The sequence below is a fragment of the Ceratotherium simum genome, chromosome 24 (assembly GCF_057802395.1).
Source record: "Ceratotherium simum simum isolate JZ-2026a chromosome 24, ASM5780239v1, whole genome shotgun sequence".
Taxonomy (NCBI): domain Eukaryota; kingdom Metazoa; phylum Chordata; class Mammalia; order Perissodactyla; family Rhinocerotidae; genus Ceratotherium; species Ceratotherium simum.
The window spans coordinates 45,429,164-45,451,668 of NC_141923.1; the positions used below are offsets into that span (position 1 = coordinate 45,429,164).

The 22,505-nt window shown below is 38.2% G+C and overlaps 1 protein-coding gene across 2 annotated transcripts in view; it reads right to left on the bottom strand.

The window, feature by feature from the left end:
• PELI2 (pellino E3 ubiquitin protein ligase family member 2) overlaps positions 1-22,505 on the bottom strand; it is a 188,266-nt gene that overhangs the window by 22,562 nt on the left and 143,199 nt on the right. The gene's annotated exons all lie outside the window — the stretch shown is intronic.

Sequence of the window (22,505 nt, forward strand, 5' to 3'; positions counted from 1 at the left end):
TTCCTAATGATCAGACCCTGTCCCTGTGCTGTGCCCTGACTTACAGAGGAGCTAACAGTCACAATTCTGGTTTTACCGAATATTCTACCTTAATGTGAACAAAGTTTTATTTAAGTCAAATCAAAGTTAATTTACTAGTCCACAAGACTTGATTTAATCCTACTCCTGGAAAACCATATATTTTCTCCATGTTACCTTAACTCAGTGATAGAATTTTTAGACTAATATGATTTATTTAAAGTTTTAAAATTTATTTCACACTACAACAGTAAGTCAATAACATTGTACTATCATATTTTTTCCAAGTGATAGAGATAATAAGCATAGTAAGAGAATCATTGAAAAAAACCGTCGATGTTCTAAAAGGATTTCTGTATAATACGTCCTATTCTAACCAAGGATAATCATACATAAACTCTGTTCTACATCTCATTTAAATTTTGCATAAGGAGTTGCTTAGCCCAGATATTTATTGAATTAATAAATAAGGTAGCTAAGTTAGTTTTTTCTATTTCTAGACTAGACTAAAGCTAATTATCTTTTCCAAAGAATCTAGAAACCAGTAATACGATAGAAAATATTGTTATTTTCTCCATAATGCTATATTGGAACACATCTTAAGTTGTAGTCACATAGTTTTAACTTTTCAAATTAACAAAGAAGCTTATTTAAATTGTACTCCAAATTATTTCAATTACATTTTATCCATTCTACTTTAACCTAACTTATCTTCATTTCCATTCTTTTACATTAAGAATAATAAATAAAACTTGAATAAGCCTATCTATTAAACATTTATTGAATAGTGGCACTTAATGAAGACCAAGAAACCATTTGGAAGTAGCTGGACATATATAGCACATTAATGAAAATGCACTCTGAACCTTTGTATTTGACTAATATAATTGCTTAGAGCAATACATAGTACAACATTCCAAATCAATTTTGAAGTTTACCTGGTTAATCTCATGGTTATTTAATCATCTGCCCTGAGGAACTTCATGATTGAACTGATGTTTTGTTGCATGTGCCTCAACAAAGTACTAGAAATAATAATTTCGATATTTAATATGATTAGGAATGCAAAAAATACTTCTTAGATTACTCAACTCCATTGACAAATATAATCTTCAATGTTCATTGGTCTGCATCAGATAAATTCAATGGTATTGATATGTGACATTTTTTGAAAGCCAAATTAATTAAGAACTATTTTCAATTTAAGATAAACGGATGTTTATCTTTACATGTAAACAAAAAAATCCACTTTAAGAAAAATAATTTTATTAAACTCAAACTTATAAAACTAATAATCAAGGGTGATTATTTATAAAATAATTTATTTTAGGGTTCCTTAAAAAGTGTCTATTGCATTTAAAATATTCAGTTTACAGATACATCAACTCAAACACAACTTTCTCAGCACACACACATTACATAAAATAAGAATGTCCGTAGTTTCACAATTATCTGCAAAATACGGAGCTAAGTGTCATAACAGAACACCTTTTAAAAAGTTATACATTTTCATATGATGGTACCTTTTTAAGCACAGTGTTTCTCAAATTTCCACCAAAGTTGCCTTAAATAGAAGAAAGTTACCTGAACTCCCGGAGACATAGGGAGAGTGGCTCTAAAGTGAAGTTTCCCATGCTTAAAACATCTTATCTTGAAATTATTATAAATTTTGTGTTCTATTCCATAACATGCTGGCTAGTTTTAACATTTGAACATTTCCAAATTTGCTGGGAAATCGATGCCCCAGGAAGACTTGCTTAGTTCACCCCATGACCTATACAGCTCTGGGGGCCCCAGACACTTCCATGCCACTCTGGGAGGCACCAGAAACAGTCATTTTATGGGTCTGAAGTTGTTACTGGACCCAATTCTTCTAAGGTGCTTTATTTTAAAACTATCCTTGTGATTCAAACTATTAAAAGCCTATGCAACACATGAAAAAGGCTATTATTGATAGGGAAAGTGGTGCCAACCTGGGAACTGCCCACGAGAGAGGGGAATACAAGTTCCAGGCCATCCCCTGCCTGGCTACCCTCAACCGGGAAGAAAGCGCAGGGACTCAGAGGCCTGGAACCCTGATCCAGGACATCTTGAATGCTGAGCCCATTTAAAGAAAATTTACAATTTCAAACTTCTGCCAGTTTGTTATGTAGCTAAACGTGAATGGCCAGGGCAAATGCTTTTGGGTTAGGAAAACATTTTTTCTGAGACTTTTTGATTAAGGAAGTCCCTGCCAAGGGCTATGCTCTGGATGCCCCTGGATTTGAAGACGGGGAAGTGGGAAAAGAATTCTGCTGGGAGAAACAAGTCCCAGAGGCGGTGAGTGCTCTGCGCCAGCAGGCAATGCACCCTCTGCAGCAGGCACGGCCAAGGAACCTCAGAATTCCTGTGATGGCCACTCTAAGACGCTTCCAGTTCTGGCGGTGATTTCCCTGTATTAGTGCTAAGCCAGGAGGGGAGGCCAGTCTGTCAGGGGCCCTGAGTGCTGGTGCCCTGGGGCCCAAACAGGCTGCACCCACAGGGAGAAGCACGGTGATGAGCTGGCCCCAGAAGCCTGGATTTAAGCCAGGACTGGGATTTGGAGCAAACGGTGGCAGTCAAAACCAGGACAGCTCAGGCCACTACTGGGATCCTCAGAAATAAATGGACAGGTGTTACCTCCCTTGATTACATGAATTACATGATCTTGTTTGCAAACTGAAGTCTAGAGTAGAGCCAGATTTAGGTGGTTGGGGCAAGTTAAGAGGAGACTTTAACCTTGAAATCAATTTGTGCTTTCTTTCTGGCAAGTATAAGGCATTAAGCTTCTTTTTTGTTGGTTAGAAGTATCAATTTTTCAACAATACTTTTTAACATTTAAAATATGACTTTCAGAAATATAGCTTTTAGTAAATTATAGATTCACTGACTTGAGTCAATCATTTCAGGTATTTTGGAATAAAAATTTCGTCAAGGCACCAAGTTGTTTTGAGATCTCTTTCTGAAAAATGGGAAAGGAGAGTGGGTGAGGCCTTCTCTTCACACGCACTGTAATTTAGTTCAAACGCAATTACTGTAACACGATATGCCTTTACTACAACAATTCAACTTTGGAAACTAAGCGCTTTAAAATTGTAAGGAAAAACAGCCCACCAGCTTGCCTGGAAGACTACTGATTTCCTGTCTCCACTCTTCTACTGTGATGAGAAGGCAGGTTGCTGACTGCCCCTCACAACACTGTGCCAGCCTCAAGGGCAGGCCTGGCCTTATCTACTCTTCCCTCGCCAGCACCAAGGGAGAGGGCATGATGGACATTCAATGGCTGTCAGGTGAATGAAGGAACGGCTACACATACAAGATGAGACTTATAGCTTCTTTCCTCAGGTCTTCCCCTTCTCGCCTCTACTTTTCACTAGCAGAGGTATTAAAAGTGACATTCTCAGCTCAAATTTATTACAAGTGTGAATTTTATCAGGTTAAAAATATCACAATGAGGCAAGTACAGATTAGACCATTATGATTACAGATCTACAGAATAAAGGATTCCAACTTGATCCAGCTTAAGAAGTTAAGCACTACTCTGCAATTCCAGAGGCCCAAACCAGGCCCTTTGTGAGCCAAGACAGTTTCTTCTCAGCCGAGGATCTGTATTTTCTTAGTTTTACTCTACTTCTGTCTCGGGCTCAGCTCAGCTCACCATCCTGTACCGTTCAGGGGAACAGTTAGAACTGACTGTCCTGGTTCAACTTAAACTAAATGTCAGGGAGTCCTCTGAGCCTCCAGACTAGAGTGAACATGGTTCATAACGTTTACGGGATCTTCTTCCTTTTATAACCTGCATGCACGTACATAAAGGCACTCATAAAGATATATAGTATATAATGATACCAGGAAGGCAATCCTGCAAGATGCATAACAGGACGGATGCATATCTTCACGGCAGCCAAAGAGCTTTCATTCAAATTGTACAAGTATAAGGGAAATAATCAAATCTTTTATTTGTTAAGAAGCAGTGGGGTTAGCTCTCAATCTAAAAGGGAAAAAGCTCACTGAGAAACTAACTGGTTTCTAGAAAATATTAATTTATTATAGTTATGATTTTGCCCATTTAATTCAAGCTGTATAAGGGTGCTAAGCTGGCCTTTATCAACTGTGTAGGGACAGAAAATAGCACTCATCACCATGACAGACATCGTTAGTTACCTACCCACCGCCCTTCTCCCTGCTAGCTGAGCTGGCCTCCCATGAAGCAGCCTGAAAATGCCAATACTAGCTCTCTGGTCTCCTCTGAGGCTGCACATGAAGTCTGACCCGATCCTGACCAATGGCACTCAGGAGAAGTCTGGTGTGGAGCTCCTAGGGATAGGAGACATCAAGAGAGATTCTTTACTTTCTCTGTTAATAAGAAAGGAATGTGATGTTTGGAGTTGAGGTGGCCATCTCACAACATGAGAGGAGGCTCAAAAGACTCAAAGCAGCAGACTGAGCCCTGACATCTCTGTGTTGAACCAAATCTGGAACTACCTGTCTCCAGACTTGTGTGAGAAAAATGAGGGTTTTAGGCTGCTTTTGGTTGGGTATATTGTTACTTGCAGTCTAAAGCATCATTTTTTTCTTCTCCTGAGTTTTCTATTTCAGTCAATAGCACAACCATATTCCCAATCACTCAAACTTAAAAGCTTCATGTCATCTCTGAGCCCTCTTGTGCCACTACAAGTGGCATATACAATTAGCATTATTACCATCATACTTAATCTAATAGCAAATCAGAGCCAGGATCACGGATTTTATTTTATTAAGGCAAAAATCAAATACAAAGTAGAACAAACAATGTATAACATTTCACTTTTTCTTCTCAAAATACAAAGTAGTTGTTGGGCAATCAGTAATTACAAACCTGATTTATTCCCCAAACAAGTTTTAAAAAAATGAGTTTTACTCCTTTATAGCACATAACTTTCTTCTTTGGAGAACATTACATATAATCTAATTCATCTTCCCTTGAATCTGGGCTGCCCTTAATAACCTGCTGGACCAACAGAGCAGCTGAAGCGATATAAGGGACTTCAAGCTAGGTCAGAAGAAGCCTTGCAGCTTCCCCTTGCCACCCTCGAACACTAGCTCTTGGAGTTGTGAGCCGCCCTACAGGAAGCCTAACTACTTGGAGACCATCACACTACAAGAAGCCCAAGCTACAAGGAGAGGCCCTGGAAACTAAAATGCCATGTGGGGAGAGGGAGGCCATGGGAGAACCAAGACTCACATATGCGGAGCCACCTTGGAAATGGATCCTCCAGTTCCAGCTGCCCCAGCCTTTACTGTGTGGATCAGAGACAAACTGTACCCTTCCCAAATTCCTCACCCACGAAATTATGAACAAAATCAAATGCATTTTGCTAGGCCAATAAGTTTTGCAGTAGTTAGCTATACAACAAGACAACTGCACCAACCAGCTTTGAAGACCTACTGGTGCCAGAGCGTTTTGTCTGTTTTACGTGATGTATCACAGAGGACATTATGGCGAAGTGTGTGTTCACTTTACCTGCACCCCAGGGCACAGGACAGGTAGAGGCTGCACAGTCCCTTCACACAGAGCAGGGGCTGCGTGTCTAATGGAAGTTTCACGCGTGCCTGAATGCATGTTAAGAGGCTGTTTGTGGTCCGAGCAAATATATATTTTTACTGTGATAATATTCAGTTGTTGGATGACCGAGACGTGAAGAAAATTTTATATTAATATTTATAGATGAATATTTAAAAGGAATCTGTAAAGCATTCAAAGCATTTTCAGAGGAAGCAAAAGCCACCAAGTATGTCACATGGACAAATTTTAGTCTTTATACATTTGGAGCAGGAACAGAAGGAACACTAGGAAGACAGGAGAAGAAAATAATTAGTTACGTTAGAAGCTATAAAGCTAAACTTTGGTGGTTTCCCAGGGGGGCCTGCCTTACTAAACTGAGTCAGCCTCAGTTAAGGGAATGCAATATTTATGTGTGTGTGTGAATGTGAGTTTCAAATGAAATGAAATTCTTTCTCTTCAAATCCACATCTAATTTTTCCATTACAATGTCTTAGAAGCAAGTGACTCAAGAGTTTAATAATCCCTCTTGTCTAGACATCCTAGATGCTGACTATCTATCTAGACCGCAGTTACTGCTCCTGGGCCACATGGTGTCTGACTAAATCAAGTGGGTGTATTCTTGGAAACACCAGCACCCTGCATAGTTTCTCTCCTCTGTGAGTAAGTAGTTTCCTCTGTGAGTTTCCAACAAAACGTCTCAGGAAGAAGTCAGAGATGCTCTAATGGCACACTAGATGGGGACAGTCCTAGGAAATGTCCTGGATACTCGGGGAGCCAGCAACCTCTCTGTCTTTTGGGTTCTACCAAGAAACATAATATAAACTTGTGTTCTCAACAGCATTCTAAATATTTTATATCCAAAAATTGGCACTATTTATTTATTTGAGGTCATATTGATATATAACACTGTGTAAATTTTAGGTGTACATTAGTATATATCAATTTCTGGATAGACTGCATTGTGTTCACTATCAATAGTGTAGATTTTATCCATTACCATACATATGTGTCCCTTTATCCCTTTCACCCTCCCCGCACCCCCTTCTCATTGGTAACCACTAATCTGTTCTCCTTATCCATGTGTTTATCTTCCACATATGAGTGAAATCATGCGGTGTTTGTCTTTCTCCGTGTCTGGCTTATTTCACTTAACATAATATCCTCAAGGTCCATCCATGTTGTTGCAAGTGGGACCATTTTGTCTTTTCTTATGGCTGAGTAGTATTCCACTGTATATATATACCACATCTTCTTTATCCAATCATCCGTTGATGGGCACTTGGGTTGCTTCTACATCTTGGCTATTGTGAATGCTGCTGTGATGAACATAGGGGTGCATGGATCTCTTTGAATTGTTGATTTCATGTTCTTTGGAGAAATATCCAGTAGTGGGACAGCTGGATCATCTGATATTTCTATTTTTAATTTTTTGAGAAATTTCCATACTGTTTTCCACAGTGGCTGCACCAGTTTGCATTCCCACTAGCAGTGTATGAAGGTTCCCTTTTCTCCACATCCTCTCCAACGTTTGCTATTGCTTGTCTTATTAATTATAGCCATTCTGACAGGTGTAAGGTGATATCTCATTATAGTTTTGATTTGCATTTCCCTAATAATTAGTGATGCTGAACATCTTTTCAAGTGCCTGTTGGCCATCTGTATACCTTCTTTGGAAAAATGTCCATTCATATCCTCTGCCCATTTTTTGATTGGGTTGTTTGTTTTTTTTGTTGTTGAGTTGTATGAGTTCTTTATATATTTTGGAAATTAATCCCTTGTCAGATACATGATTTGCAAATATCTTCTCCCATTTGGTGGGTTGTCTTTTTATTTTGTTCATGGTTTCCTTTGCCTTGCAGAAGCTTTTTAGTCTGATGTAGTCTCATTTGTTTATTTTTTCTTTTGTTTCCCTTGCCTGAGCAGACGTTGAAACAGTAATCAAAAATATCCCAAAAAACAAAAATCCAGGACCAGATGGCTTCTCTGGTGAATTCTACCAAACAGTCAAAGATTTAATATCTATCCTTCTCAAACTATTCCGAAATATTGAAGAAGATGGGATGCTTCCTACTCATTCTACGAGGCCAACATTACCCTGATACCAAAACCAGACAAGGACAACAACAAAAAAAGGAAAATTACAGGCCAATATTGCTGATGAACATAGATGCAAAAATCTTGAACAAAATATTAGCAAATCAAATACAACAACAATACATTAAAAGGATCATACACCATGATCAAGTGAGATTTATTCCAGGGATGCAGGGATGGTTCAACATCCAAAAATCAATCAGTGTGATACACCACATTAACAAAACGAGGAATAAAAACCACATGATCATCTCAATAGATGCAGAGAAAGCATCTGACAAGATCTAACATCCATTTATGAGAAAAACTCTGAATAAAATGGGCACAGAAGGAAAGTACCTCAACATAATAAGGGCCACAGCTAACATCATACTTAACGGTGAAAAACTGAAAGCTATTCCTCTGAGAACAGGAATATGACAAGGATGCCCACTCTCGCCACTCTTATTCAACACAGTACAGGAAGTTCTGGCCAGAGCAATTAGGCAAGAAAAACAAATAAAAGGGATCCATATTGGAAAGGAAGAAGTAAAACTCTCAGTTTCTGAATGACATGATTCTATACATAGAAAACCCTAAAGAATCCACCAGAAAGCTAGAAATAATCAACAACTACAGCAAAGTTGCAGGGTACAAAATTAACATACAAAAATCAGTGGCATTTCTATACACTAGTAATGAACTAGCAGAAAGAGAAGTCAAGAATACAATCCCATTTACAGCTGCAACAAAAAGAATACAATATCTAGGAATAAATTTAACCAAGGAGGTAAAAGACCTATACACTGAAAACTATAACACATTATTGAAAGAAACTGAAGACATAAAGAAATGGAAAGACATTCCATGCTCATGGATTAGAAGAATAAACATAGTTAAAACATCCATATTACCTAAACCAATCTACAGATTCAATGCAATCCCAATCAGAATCCCAATGACATTCTTCACGGAAATAGAACAGAGAATCCTAAAATTTATATGGAACAACAAAAGACCCTGAATAGCCAAAGCAACTCTGAGAAAAAAGAACAAAGCTGGAGGTATCACAATCCCTGACTTCAAAATATACTACAAAGCTATAATAATTAAAAGACCACGGTACTGGTACAAAAACAGACACACAGATCAATGGGACATAGTTGAAAGCCCAGATGTAAAACCACATACCTACAGGTAGCTAATCTTTGACAAAGGAGCCAAGAACATACAATGGAAAAAGGGAAGTCTCTTCAATAAATGGTGCTGGGAAAACTGTACAGCCATGTGCAAAAGAATGCAAGTAGACCATGATCTTACATCATACACAAAAATTAACTCAAAATGGATTAAAGACTTGAATGTAAGACTTGAAACCATAAAAGAAAATATAGGCAGTATGTTCTTTGACATCGGTCTTAGCAGTATCTTTTAGGCACTCTTTTTATCCACTTTCCGGTTCTCTCTCAGAGGTAATTGTTCCAAGGGTAGGTGAAAATTTGTTGCATCCATGGGAGGAGGTGAGTTCAGAGTCCTACGCTGCCATCTTCCCAGCAAGGATCCTGGCATTCTTTAATAAGGTGTAGTAGAGTAAGTACAGGCTATCTGGCCAATTATCCTGCATGTTTTAGGCAAGTTTATTTTCAACCACTTTCACTGTTAATTCTAATCTGTAAATTAATATTTCAGCTCATCATCCAATTTAAATATATAGCTATGGAAAACTGTTGTAGAAAGGATCTGATAAAATGGAAAAATAACTACATTGACCTCTCACAGCTGTTCTGGTTACTAAATACAAGCATCCTGTGACAGAGTGTATTGCTACAGAAACATTTTAAGTGGTATGTAAAAAAAATAATGGAATCTGTTTTATAGCAGGACTGAATGAGGCCAATGAATCGAACCATTTCTGTTCAAAAACAACTTCTGATATTTATGTTTATGGTAGAAATGTGCACATTTATGAGCAAATGAATGAGTTTGCTGTGAGCTGTGCAGCAGCTTGGAAATAACTGCTGAATGATTTTATCACCTGGAGCACAGTGTACACACTGATGCTGGGACAGTGCGGGGAGGGGGGGTTCTAGAGGGCATCAGCATGTATGGGCCCATGATAGCCAGCCCATGAGGTCACTGGCATTGCATTGCCTCACTGCAACATCCACTGATGACCCAGCACACGCCTCAGCATCTGGCAGAAGAACAAATTCATGGCAGATGGTTGTCTCAATGTGACTACCTGATTTATCCTGCTGAGCTCCAAGTTTACACGTACTTTAGGAAAGGAGAATCAGACCACGTGTGGACACTGCAGAGATCAACTCGGCTAGTGAATTCTGATGCTGAGGAAACAACACATGGGACCCCAGGTTTGAATCCTAGTTCAGTCACTCACCAACTGTAACCAAATCACATAAGCTCTCTGAGTCTTCAGTTAGTACCTCTACAATTCATCAACAGAGGGAGTCAATGTCAGTAGCACTGCTTTCACTGTATTCAAAGCAAGGAACAATGTGTAGCATGGCGTTGTCTCTCCTCAGGTACAAAGCAGTACTTGGAGCACTACTTCACGACCCAAAGGGGTTTACCATCAGTTCCTGGTAGGCCATGACATACGCTTTGGAGAGATCACTCTTCTGTTTAGCTTTAAATATATGGTAGATATTGACTGTACTAATTAGAGATAATCCCTGTATGACAAACATGTTTTTCCAGAACTAATGACTTTTATGCCAAGCTGACAAGTATAATTAGGCAATAAACCCTCAATCAGTCTGGTTCAAATTGCTACAGGGAAGATGAGGTCTCTGCCATCCTTGTCAATTTACGTATAAAATATGTATGAGCACTATTTCTAAAGACAGGAGGTGGCTAGAGGAATTCATAATTTATTTTGCATGAACAAAATACTCTGTCTTTTCAAGGAGCCATAATTCAAACAAGTGCCAGAACCATGGCTACGATTAGAAAGTCACAAAATGCTAACCTGGATTTCATCAAAATCAACAGTATTTCACACAATAAATAAATCAAAATGATAAGCCTATTTGTTAGAGGCGATGACTTTGAACTTGGCATGGGGCCACTCCCACGCCCATCAGGGATCAGCTCGCTGAGCTATTCCATAAACCTTGGCAGAGAACCTACTGCATGCAGTGCTGGACAGGGCTGGGCAGCAGCAGTCAAGCAATCCAGCAAACACAGGTGCCACAGAGCGTCAGAACGTCTGAGGAGAACATGTTTCTAATTTGGAGTCACTCCTAATTACACTGAAGCTAGATCTGGTCGGTGGTACCAGTCACAAGAGATGCGCGACTCACATATAGTATGAAAAACGTGACACACTGAGGGCTGCAGTTGGAGAGTTGGGCAAGAACACCTTCAAGTGCCTTACAGAGATCTGTCCCCAGGAATTCTACTGAAAAGCTCCCTGAGGGCAAGAACTCCTGTGTTTTTAAATTAGCCTTCAATTCAGGCAGGATATTCATGGTTAACAGTACAGACTAGCTGAATTCCCCCTCCACCAATGACTGGCTGTGGGACTCTGGGCAAGTCAGGTAAGTGCTCCGTGACTCAGTTTTGTCATCTCACAAGTGCTGGTCCTGTGTCCAGGAAGGTCATTGCTGTCTGGGGGCAGAGATACTTCAGCTACTTCTACATCCACCCAATTTATCACAAAGGGCTGAACAAGTGAAGCTCAGATTCAAGTTTGCATAGATTATTTCATTGTACTTTTAAAGCTTTTTAAGCTTACTTAATGTGCAATCTCCTCTTTCAGTTATTTTATTTGTCTCATTTCTTTTGGAAAATAGAGATGAAGTGCAGTTTTTCCACATAGAAATGCTGCGACTAGGACACACGTCTACACACAAACATCTTCACATCATCAATCACATTTTGTGCATTAGTCACCATAAACGACAGTCTATTGCCAGCGGTGACTGTGAAAGAGCACACTTGAATGCAGACCCTGGAGCCATCTCCCCATGCTGGCTCTGCGTGGCGGCTCCCACGAAGCAGGAGAGCAGGAGGAAGGGGAGCGGTCCTCCAAGGACAAGGCAATCTCAACCCCACAAAGCAGATGTCAGAACTGCCAGCTACCCCAGGGCCTAACCCTGCAGCCAAGACCACTCCATGATCAGCTGCAGAAGGGTGGGGGCCACACTCATCTGGTAAGAGGTGGAGAAATTGACCTCCAACAAGTGCTTCTTCAAAACACAACATATTTGTGAAACGCCAAGTACTGGAGTGAAAATTAAAACAACGATGAGATTTCTCTTCATTGCACACCTTAAAATTAATAGAGAGAGAAACCTAACTGCAGTCTCACGTAAGAACAGGAGTTGGTCAGCTTTGTGGGGAGATGTTTAATTAGTCAATGGAGGGCCGGCCCTGTGGCTTGGTGGTTAAGTGCGCGCGCTGCGATGCTGGTGGCCCGGGTTCGGATCCCGGGTGCGCATCGAGGCACCGCTTCTCCGTTCATCCTGAGGCCGTGTCCCACATACAGCAACTAGAAGGATGTGCAGCTACGACATACAACTATCCACTGGGGCTTTGGGGGGAAAAAATAAAATAAAATCTTTAAAAAAAAAAAATTAGTCAATGGACAATGCTTTCAAGGACGCGTGCGAATCTGTCTGCCCCAACATCTAACATTTACTTATCTGAACATTTAAGTATTTGTATACATATGAGCTACACATAGTCACAGAAAACAAAGCTAACTGAAAGAATGAACTCTAATAAATATGAATTATAAATAAAAATAAAGCATCTTGCAAAATGACTAAGTTGAAAAAGTAAAATTCATTGTTCAATAATTCCGTTTACATACTTTAAAATAATGCATTTACTGGGTAAAACAAGGTATATCTTGTTTCTAAAGAGATCTTGATAAAAAATACACAGGTATCCACCGTAAACTGTGTGTTATAGTGAATCCATAGCAAACGCAAGCCCTAATTTGTTGCCATGAGCAGGCAAACCTCCAGATGCTATAAATTGAATCTGACATAAATCGATTTTATACTAAGATACACAAAGACCTGCCATATAATTATTTTAATATGTAGGCCAGTTTATCAGCTGTCAAAATGATCCCTTGAGTACTGAAGAATAAAAAGACTGAAAGTTTATCCTTGCTCAAAATAAAATACAAAACCCAATTGATTAATTATAGTGATAGAAGCAAAAGCGCTCATTTAAAAGAAGTAAAAAAATAGGAGAGGTTGTTTTCAAATTTTTCCCTCATTTTACTCGGATTTTTATTTTAAGGCTTGGCATAGATGTAAAATTTGTCCATCTGCTGAAGAATCTCATTTTCTTTATGGAATAAAACCAGTTTAATAAGGCCACATCATAGTTATATAGAAACATGAAAATATTTACTTTCAAAAGACAATATTTATCTTGGCAGTTGGTATTTTTAAGATGTTGAGCCTGCTGGAATCATGCAAGTTCCAATCCTAATACACAACATTTTGAGTAAGACAATGGCTGCCTTTCCTTGGAAGTACAAGGAAACACACATGTACCGAGCCCGTGTACCTGCCACCACCAGGCAAGCCGTTCGTAATGCTTTTGTAGAAGTTTGTATATATATTTGAATGTCACTCAAGCCTCATTCAACTGAACCTCTGAAAAGGGCCCTTATTATCCATGTGTCCTTGGCCATATTCTGATCTACTTCTTAACCGTAAAGCACTACAACTACCCTCAAGAGTTGTTGGAAAAACTTGATGATGTTTGTAAATTACCCAGAGTACAGTGCCCAACACGTAATAATTACTATATTCAGCTATTTTTATTACTAAAACATTCATAATCTCTATCAGATAATTTAATACTTAATTTTATATGGTCCTCGAGGTTCCTGATTGATTTGTAAGGCAAAGTGTATTTTTAATTACATAATATGTGCACAAAGTACCAAATGTTACCAGTGAACAGTGTGCTCCTTCTAATTCGCATCTTCATCACAGAAAAGGCCACTATCACTAGCTGCACGTGTATCCTTGCAGGGAGAATCTACGTCTGTGCTAGCACAGCACATACGTAAGAAATGATGTCACACTGTACAGTTGTGCTCTGCTTCTTTCACTTCACAATAGAACTTGTGGAACGGTCTGTATCACTTGGCTATTAGCACTGTCTCATTCTTTTGGATGTTTGGATGTAGCCCAATTTATCTAATCAATCTCTTTTTAAATTTATTTAATATAAAAATAAAAAAATTTTTCTATTTTACAAGCCAGGCTGGCTGCAAAGAATATCCATGTATTCATTTTGCATGTAGGGGGAAATATCTATAGGATAAATTTCTAGAAATAAAATTCCTGGATCAAATAGTATGTGTCCTTTTAATACTGAAAGTTATCATCAAACTAATTTTCACAGAAGTTATACCAATTTAAATTCTTACCAGATGTATATGAGAGTATGTTTCCCTACCCTCACCAACACAGGGAGTTAGTAAGTGTTATGGTCTGCCCCGCTTGGCATGTGAAAAATGATGTCATTGTGCTTTTAATTAGCATTTCTACTATCTTGGAGGAAGCTGAACTGTTTTAAAGTGCTTAAAAGGCATCTCTTTTTCTTTACAATGAACTGTTTACATCCTTTGCCCATTACTCTTCTGGGTTATTGGTCTTTTTCTTACTGATTTGTAAGTATTCTTTATATTTTAAAGAGATTACCCTCATTGTCTGTGATATGAGTTGCATATTCTCCCACTCATTTGGATTTTAACTGTATTTAAGGTGTTCTTTTGCCATGGAGACTTTTTTAGAAGTTTATACACTGAAATATCAGTATTTTTTTTTATGGTTTTCAGATTTTACTTCATAATTAGCAAGGCTTTCCTCTCTCCCCAATAAAGCTAAGAATTTTCCATTCTTTTCTAGTACATTTACGATTTTACTTTTTACGTTTAAAAATATTATTGAACACTTATCTGAACAGTCACGAGTGCTTGTTAAAAAAGATAATAGTTTCTGTTTTCAGCATATAAAGGTCATATTACACACAAGCCACACAAAATATGTTTCTCTTTTTCCTTGTATTTCCTGTACATATTGTTTAAAAAAAGTGATGCTGTTAATGGATGAATAAGCATAACTCTTAGACCTGCATCGGGTTGCACCCCTTTTCATTATACAGAACTCTTCTCTGACTTAATACTTACTTTTACCCTTAATTCAATCTTAATACTAGGATTGCAACTTCTACTTTTTTTGTTTGCATTTTGTTAGTATGCTCCATAATTTTACCCTCAATCTAAATCACTTTATTTTAGATGTATCTTATACACAGCCTGTAATTGTATTTTTTTTTTTGCTATGTGATTCAATTCTTTCAATGTATTAAGTTTAGAACACTTACATTTATTGGTAGGTAGAATATATAAGCTATACTTTCTGTTTGTATTGCTATTATTGTCTTTTATTAAAAACAGCTTTCCTGGCCGGCCCTGTGGCTTGGTGGTTAAGTGCGCGCGCTGCAATGCTGGTGGCCCGGGTTCGGATCCCGGGTGCGCATCGAGGCACCACTTCTCCGTCCATCCTGGGGCCGAGTCCCACATACAGCAACTAGAAGGATGTGCAGCTGTGACATGCAACTATCTACTGGGGCTTTGGGGGGAAAAAATTAAATAAATAAAATCTTTAAAAAAAAAAAAAACAAAACAGCTTTCCTGAGGTATAACTGAGACACAATAAACCACATCTATTTAAAATGTACAATTTGATAAGCTTTGACACGTTTATATACCTATGATATCATCATCATAATCAAAATTAGGCACATATCTATAACCCACAGAGGCTTCCTCACCATGCCCCTTTGTAATTCCTCCTTCCCTTCCAACCTCTTCCTCAGGCCCAGGCAGCCAATGATATGTTTTCTGTCACTATAGACTAGATTGCATTTTCTAGCATTTTATAGAAATGGAATCTTACACTATGTACTGTTGTTTTGGTCTGACTTCTTTTAACTAACATCTTATTTTGAGATTCACCTATATTGTCGCAGGTATCAGTAACAGTTCATTACTTTCATTGCTGAGTAGTATTCCCTTGTAAGATATGCCACAATTTGTTTATCCATTCATCTGCTGATGGACATCAGGTTTGTTCTAGTTACTGGCTATTGCAAATAAAGCTGCTTGAACATTTATGTACAAGTGTTTGTATGAACATGCTTTCATTTTTCCCAGGTAAATACCTAGGAGTGGAATAGCTGGACATATCGTAGATGTATAACATTTTAAGAAACTGACAAATTGTTTTCCAAATTGGCCATACCATTTTGCATTCCTTTTAGCAATGAATGTGAGTGCTATTTGCTCCATAGCCTGTCAACTCTTGGTATTGTCGTCTTTATTTCAGTCATCCTTATCAGTATGTAGTGGTATCTCATTGTGGGGTTTTTTTGTGTATGTGAAGAAGATCAGCCCTGAGCTAACAGCCATGCCAATCTTCCTCTTTTTGCTGAGGAAGACTGGCCCTGGGCTAACATCTGTGCCCATCTTCCTCTACTTTATACGGGACGCCGCCACAGCATGTCATGACAAGCTGTGCGCCAGTGTGCGTCCGGGATCGAACCTGGGCCGCCAGCAGCGGAGCGCGTGCACGTAACCGCTATGCCACGGGGCCAGCCCCTCATTGTGGTTTTTAATTTGTATTTCCCTAATGACTAAAGACATTGAGAATCTTTTTCTGTGCTAATTTGCCATCTGTATACCTTCTTTGGTGAAGTGTCTGTTCAAATCTTCTGCCCATTTTGAAAAACTAGGTTATTTTCTTGAGTTTTGAAAAGTATATATTATGAATATAAGTGCTTTATCATATATATGATTTGTAAATATTTTCTCAGTCTATAGCTCATCTTTTCATTCTCTGAACAATTTCTGTCAAAGAGCATAAGTTCTCAGTTTTTATGTTTAATTTATCAACTTATTCTCTTACAAATCATGATTTGGTTTTGTATCTAAGAAATCTTTGTCTAAACCAAAAATCACAAAGATTTTTCTCCTATGTTTCCTTATAGAAGTTACATACTTAGGTCTATGATCCATTTTGAGCTAATTTTTGTACACAATAAAAGGCATGGATCAAAGTTCATATTTCTGCATATGGCTATCCAAATGGTCCTGCACCATCTGTGTAAAAGGCTATCCTTCTTCAATTGAATTGCCTTAGCACCTTTGTTGAAAATCAGTTGTCCACATATGTGTGGTCTATTTCTGAACTCTATTCTGCTGATCTTTTTTTTTTTTTTTTTATTGATGTTTTAATGGTTTCTAACATTGTGAAATTTTGGGTTGTACATTTTTGTTTGTCCATCACCACATACATGACTCCCTTCACCCCTTGTGCCCACCCCCCCCCCCCCCCCCCCCCGCCCCTGGTAACCACAGTCCAGTTTTCTCTGCCCATGTGTTGGTTTATATTCCACATATGAGTGAGATCATACAGTGTTTGTCTTTCTCTTTCTGGCTTATTTCACTTAACATAATACGCTCCAGGCCCATCCATGTTGTTGCAAATGGGACGATTTTATCTTTTTTTATGGCTGAGTAGTATTCCATTGTATATATATACCACATTTTCTTAATCCAATCGTCAGTCGAGGGACACTTAGGTTGCTTCCACTTCTTGGCTATGGTGAATAATGCTGCAATGAACATAGGGGTGCATAAGCCTCTTTGGATTGTTGATTTCAGGTGCGTTGGATAGATTCCCAGTAGTGGGATGGCTGGATCATAGGGCATCTCTATTTTTAATTCTTTGAGGAATCTCCATACTGTTTTCCATAGAGGCTGCACCAATTTGCATTCCCACCAGCTGTGTATGAGGGTTCCTGTTTCTCCACATCCTCTCCAACATTTGTTGTTTTTTGTCTTGGTGATTATAGCCATTCTAACGGGCGTGAGGTGGTATCTTAGTGTTGTTTTGATCTGCATTTCCCTGATGATTAGTGATGTTGAGCATCTTTTCATGTGCCTATTGGCCATCTGTATATCTTCCTTGGAGAAGTGTCTGTTCATTTCCTCTGCCCATTTTTTGATCGGGTTGTTTGTTTTTTTCTTGTTCAGTTGTGTGAGTTCTTTATGTATTATGGAGATCAACCCCTTCTCAGATGTATGTTTTGCAAATATTCTCTCCCAGGTGGTTGGTTGGTTGTTCATCTTGATTCTGGGTTTCATTTGTCTTATAAAAGCTCTTTAATCTGATAAAGTCCCACTTGTTTATTTTTTCTTTAGTTTCCCTAGTCTGGGTAGGCATGTCATCCGAAAAGATTCCTTTAAAACCAATGTCAAATAGTGTGTTGCCTATATTTTCTTCTATGAGTTTTTATAGTTTCAGGTCTCACCTTCACGTCTTTGATCCATTTTGAGTTAATTTTTGTGAATGGCGATAGCACATGGTCCACTTTCATTCTTTTGCATGTGGCTGTCCAGTTTTCCCAACACCATTTATTGAAGAGACTTTCCTTTCTCCATTGCATGTTCTTAGCACCTTTGTCGAAAATTAGCTGTCCGTATATGTGTGGTTTTATTTCTGGGCTTTCAATTCTGTTCCATTGATCTGTGTGTCTGTTTTTGTACCAGTACCATGCTGTTTTGATTACTATTGCTTTGTAGTATGTCTTGAAGTCAGGAATTGTGATGCCTCCTGCTTTGTTCTTTTTCTTTAGGATTTCTTTAGCTATTCGGGGTCTTTTGTTGCCCCATATAAATTTTAGCATTCTTTTTTCTATTTCTGTGAAGAATGTCATTGGGATTCTGATTGGGATTGCATTGAATCTGTAGATTGCTTTAGGTAATACAGACATTTTAACTATGTTTATTCTTCCAATCCACGTGCATGGGATATCTTTCCATTTCTTTATGTCATCATGGATTTCCTTCAATAATGTCTTGTAGTTCTCATTGTATAGGTCCTTCACCTCCTTGGTAAGATTTATTCCTAGGTATTTTATTCTTTTTGATGCAATTGTAAATGGCATTATCTTTTTGAGCTCTCTGTTAGTTCATTATTAGCATATAGAAATGCAACTGATTTTTGTAGATTGATTTTGTACCCTGCAACTTTGCTGTAGTTGTTGATTGTTTCTAATAGTTTTCCAACAGATTCTTTAGGGTTTTCTATATATACAATCATGTCATCTGCAAATAGTGAGGGTTTCACTTCTTCGTTACCTATTTGGATTCCTTTTATTCCTTTTTCTTGCCTAATTGCTCTGGCCAAAACCTCCAGTACTATGTTGAACAGGAGCGGTGAGAGTGGGCAGCCCTGCCTCGTTCCTGTTCTCAGAGGAATGGCTTTCAGTCTTTCCCCGTTGAGTATGATGTTAGCTGTGGGTTTGTCATATATGGCCTTTATTATGTTGAGGTACTTTCCTTCTATTCCCATTTTATTGAGAGTTTTTATCATAAATGGATGTTGTATCTTGTCAAATGCCTTCTCTGCGTCTATTGAGATGATCATGTGGTTTTTATTCTTTGTTTTGTTGATGTGATGTATCACGTTGATTGATTTGCGGATGTTGAACCATCCCTGCGTCTCTGGTATAAATCCCACTTGATCATGGTGTATGATCTTTTCAATGTATTGTTGTATTCGGTTTGCCAATATTTTGTTGAGGATTTTTGCATCAATGTTCATCAGCGATATTGGCCTGTAATTTTCTTTCTTTGTATTGTCTTTGTCTGGTTTTGGTATCAGGGTGATGTTGGCCTCATAGAATGATTTAGGAAGTGTTCCATCTTCCTCTATTTTTTGGAATAGTTTGAGGAGGATGGGTATTAAATCTTCTTTGAATGTTTGGTAAAATTCACTGGAGAAGCCATCTGGTCCTGGACTTTTATTTTTCGGGAGGTTTTTGATTACTATTTCAATCTCTTTACTTGTTATTGGTCTATTCAGATTCTCCATTTCTTCTTGGTTCAATTTTGGGAGGTTGTATAAGTCTAAGAATTTATCCATTTCTTCTAGATTGTCCAATTTATTGGCATATAATTTCTCATAGTATTCTCTTATAATCCTCTGTATTTCCATGGTATCCGTTGTAATTTCTCCTCTTTCATTTCTAATTTTATTTACTTGAGCCTTTTCTCTTTTTTTCTTAGTAAGCCTGGCTAAGGGTTTGTCAATTTTGTTTATCTTCTCGAAGAACCAACTCTTTGTTTCATTAATCCTTTCTACTGTTTTTTTGGTCTCAATATCATTTATTTCTGCTCTGATTTTTATTATTTCTCTCCTTCTGCTGGCTTTGGGCTTTGTTTGTTCTTCTTTTTCTAGTTCTGTTAGGTGTAATTTAAGGTTGCCTATTAGGACTTTTTCTTGTTTGTTAAGGTGGGCTTGCATCGCTATGAGTTTCCCTCTCAGGACCGCTTTTGCTGCATCCCATATGGTTTGATATGGCATGTTATCATTTTCGTTTGTTTCCAGATAGTTTTTGATTTCTCCTTTAATTTCATCAATGATCCATTGGTTGTTCAGTAGCATGTTGTTTAATCTCTACATTTTTGTCACTTTCCCAGTTTTTTTTTCCTGGTTCATTTCCAGTTTCATAGCCTTATGGTCTGAAAAGATGCTTGTTATGATTTCAATCTTCTTAAATTTATTGAGGCTTGCTTTGTTTCCCAACATATGGTCTATCCTAGAGAATGTTCCATGCGCGCTTGAGAAGAATGTGTAGTCAGCTGTTTTTGGATGGAGTGCTCTGTATATGTCTACGAGGTCCATCTCGTCCAGTTTTTCATTTAAGTCTAATATTTCTTTATTAACCTTTTGTCTGGATGATCTATCCATTGCTGTAAGTGGGGTGTTAAGATCCCCTGCTATTATTGTGTTGTTGTTGATTTCTCCTTTTAGGTTTGTTAATAGTTGCTTTATGTACATTGGTGCTCCTATGTTGGGTGCATATATATTTATAAGTGGTATGTCTTCTTGATGTAGTGTCCCTTTTATCATTATATATTTCCCTTCTTTGTCTTTCTTAACCTGTTTTATCTTGAAGTCTACTTTGTCTGATATGAGTATGGCAACACCCGCTTTCTTTTGTTTGCCATTAGCTTGGAGTATTGTCTTCCATCCTTTCACTCTGAGCCTGTGCTTGTCTTTAGTGCTAAGATGTATTTCCTGAAGGCAGCATATTGTTGGGTCTTGCTTTTTAATCCATCCTGCCACTCTGTATCTTTTGATTGGAGAGTTCAATCCATTTACATTTAGGGTAATTATTGATATATGAGGGCTTAATGTTGCTGTTTTGTCACTTATTTTCTGGTTCTTTTGCATTTCCTTTGTTTCTTGTCCCCTTTGTTTCGGACTGCCAATTCAGTTTGGTTGTTCTGTCTTATGATTCTTCTAGTTTTCTCTTTGTTTATCATATGTGGTTTTGCTTTGATTATTTGTTTAGTGGTTACCTTGAGGTTTGGGCAAAAAATCTTGTGTATGAGATAGTCCATTATCTGATAGCCTCCTATTTCCTTATACTAAGTCAATTCAGTCACTTTCTCTTCCCCTTCTAAGTTGCTCTTGTTATACCTTATTCTATCTTGTGTTGTGGCTGTGTGTTTACAGTGATGAGGTTAAATTTATTTTTGGTGAATTTCTTCCTTTGATCTTTGAGTTTAGTATTTAAGTGGTTGCTAACCTATTCCGGTAAAGATCTACTATTTCTCTGATTTTGTCTACCTACTTTTCTCCTTCCTCCAAGCTTTGTGTTCCCCTTCTCTTCTTTTTTTCAGGCCTGAGGGCCTTCTTGAGTATTTCTTGTAGTGGGGATCTCGTGGCCATGAACTCCCTTAGCTTTTGTTTATCTGGGAGAGTTACTATTTCTCCATCATATTTGAAGGATATTTTTGCTGGATAGAGTATTCTTGGCTGAAAGTTTTTGTCCTTCAATATTTTGAATATATCATTCCAGTCTCTTCTAGCCTGAAAAGTTTCTGTTGAGAAATCCACTGAGAGCCTGATGGGAGTTCCTTTGTACGTTATTTTTTGTTTTTGTCTAGCTGCCCTTAATATTGTTTCTTTGTCGTTGACCCCGGCTAGCCTTACCACTAGGTGTCGTGGTGAAGGCCTTTGTCTGTTAATATATATAGGTGTCTCGTTGGCTTCGCTTACTGGTATTTCCTGCTCCTTCCCCAGATTTGGGACATTCTCAGCTATTATTTCCTTGAATAGGCTCTCTGTTCCTCTCTCCCTCTCCTCTCCCTCAGGAATACCTATAATTCTTATGTTACATTTTCTAATAGAGTCAGATATTTCTCGGAGTCTTTCTTCATTTCTTTTTAGTCTTAGTTCTCTCTCTTCTTCCATCTGGAGTATATCTGTATTCCTATCCTCTAAAGTACTAATTCTTTCCTCCATATTGTCAGCTCTGTTCTTTACAGATTCCAGATTCTCCTTTATCTCCTCCATTGTGTTCTTCATCTCCATCAGCACTGACTGGTTTTTCTTTATGATTTCAATCTCTTTTGTGAAGAAACTCCTAATCTCATTGAATTGTTTGTGTTGTCTCGTATTTCGTTGAGTGTTTTTATGATAGCTATTTTGAAATCTCTGTCATTTAGTTTATGGATTTCTGTGTCTTCGGGGTTGATTTCTGGGTGCTTGTCATTTTGTTTCTGGTCTGGTGATTTCATATATTTTTGCATTGTGGTTCCTGTGTTGGTTTTGTTTTTCCTCATCCTGGAAGTCTCTGGTTGCAATTTCCACCTGCCGCCACTGTCTGGTGGTAAAGGGCTGTGTAGTCTAAGCCCCCTGCGCTCTGCCCCGGTTTTTCTGCTGCGATCCGCAGTTTTGTTTTTTTTTTCCCCCCGCTGCTATCCACGGGTCCA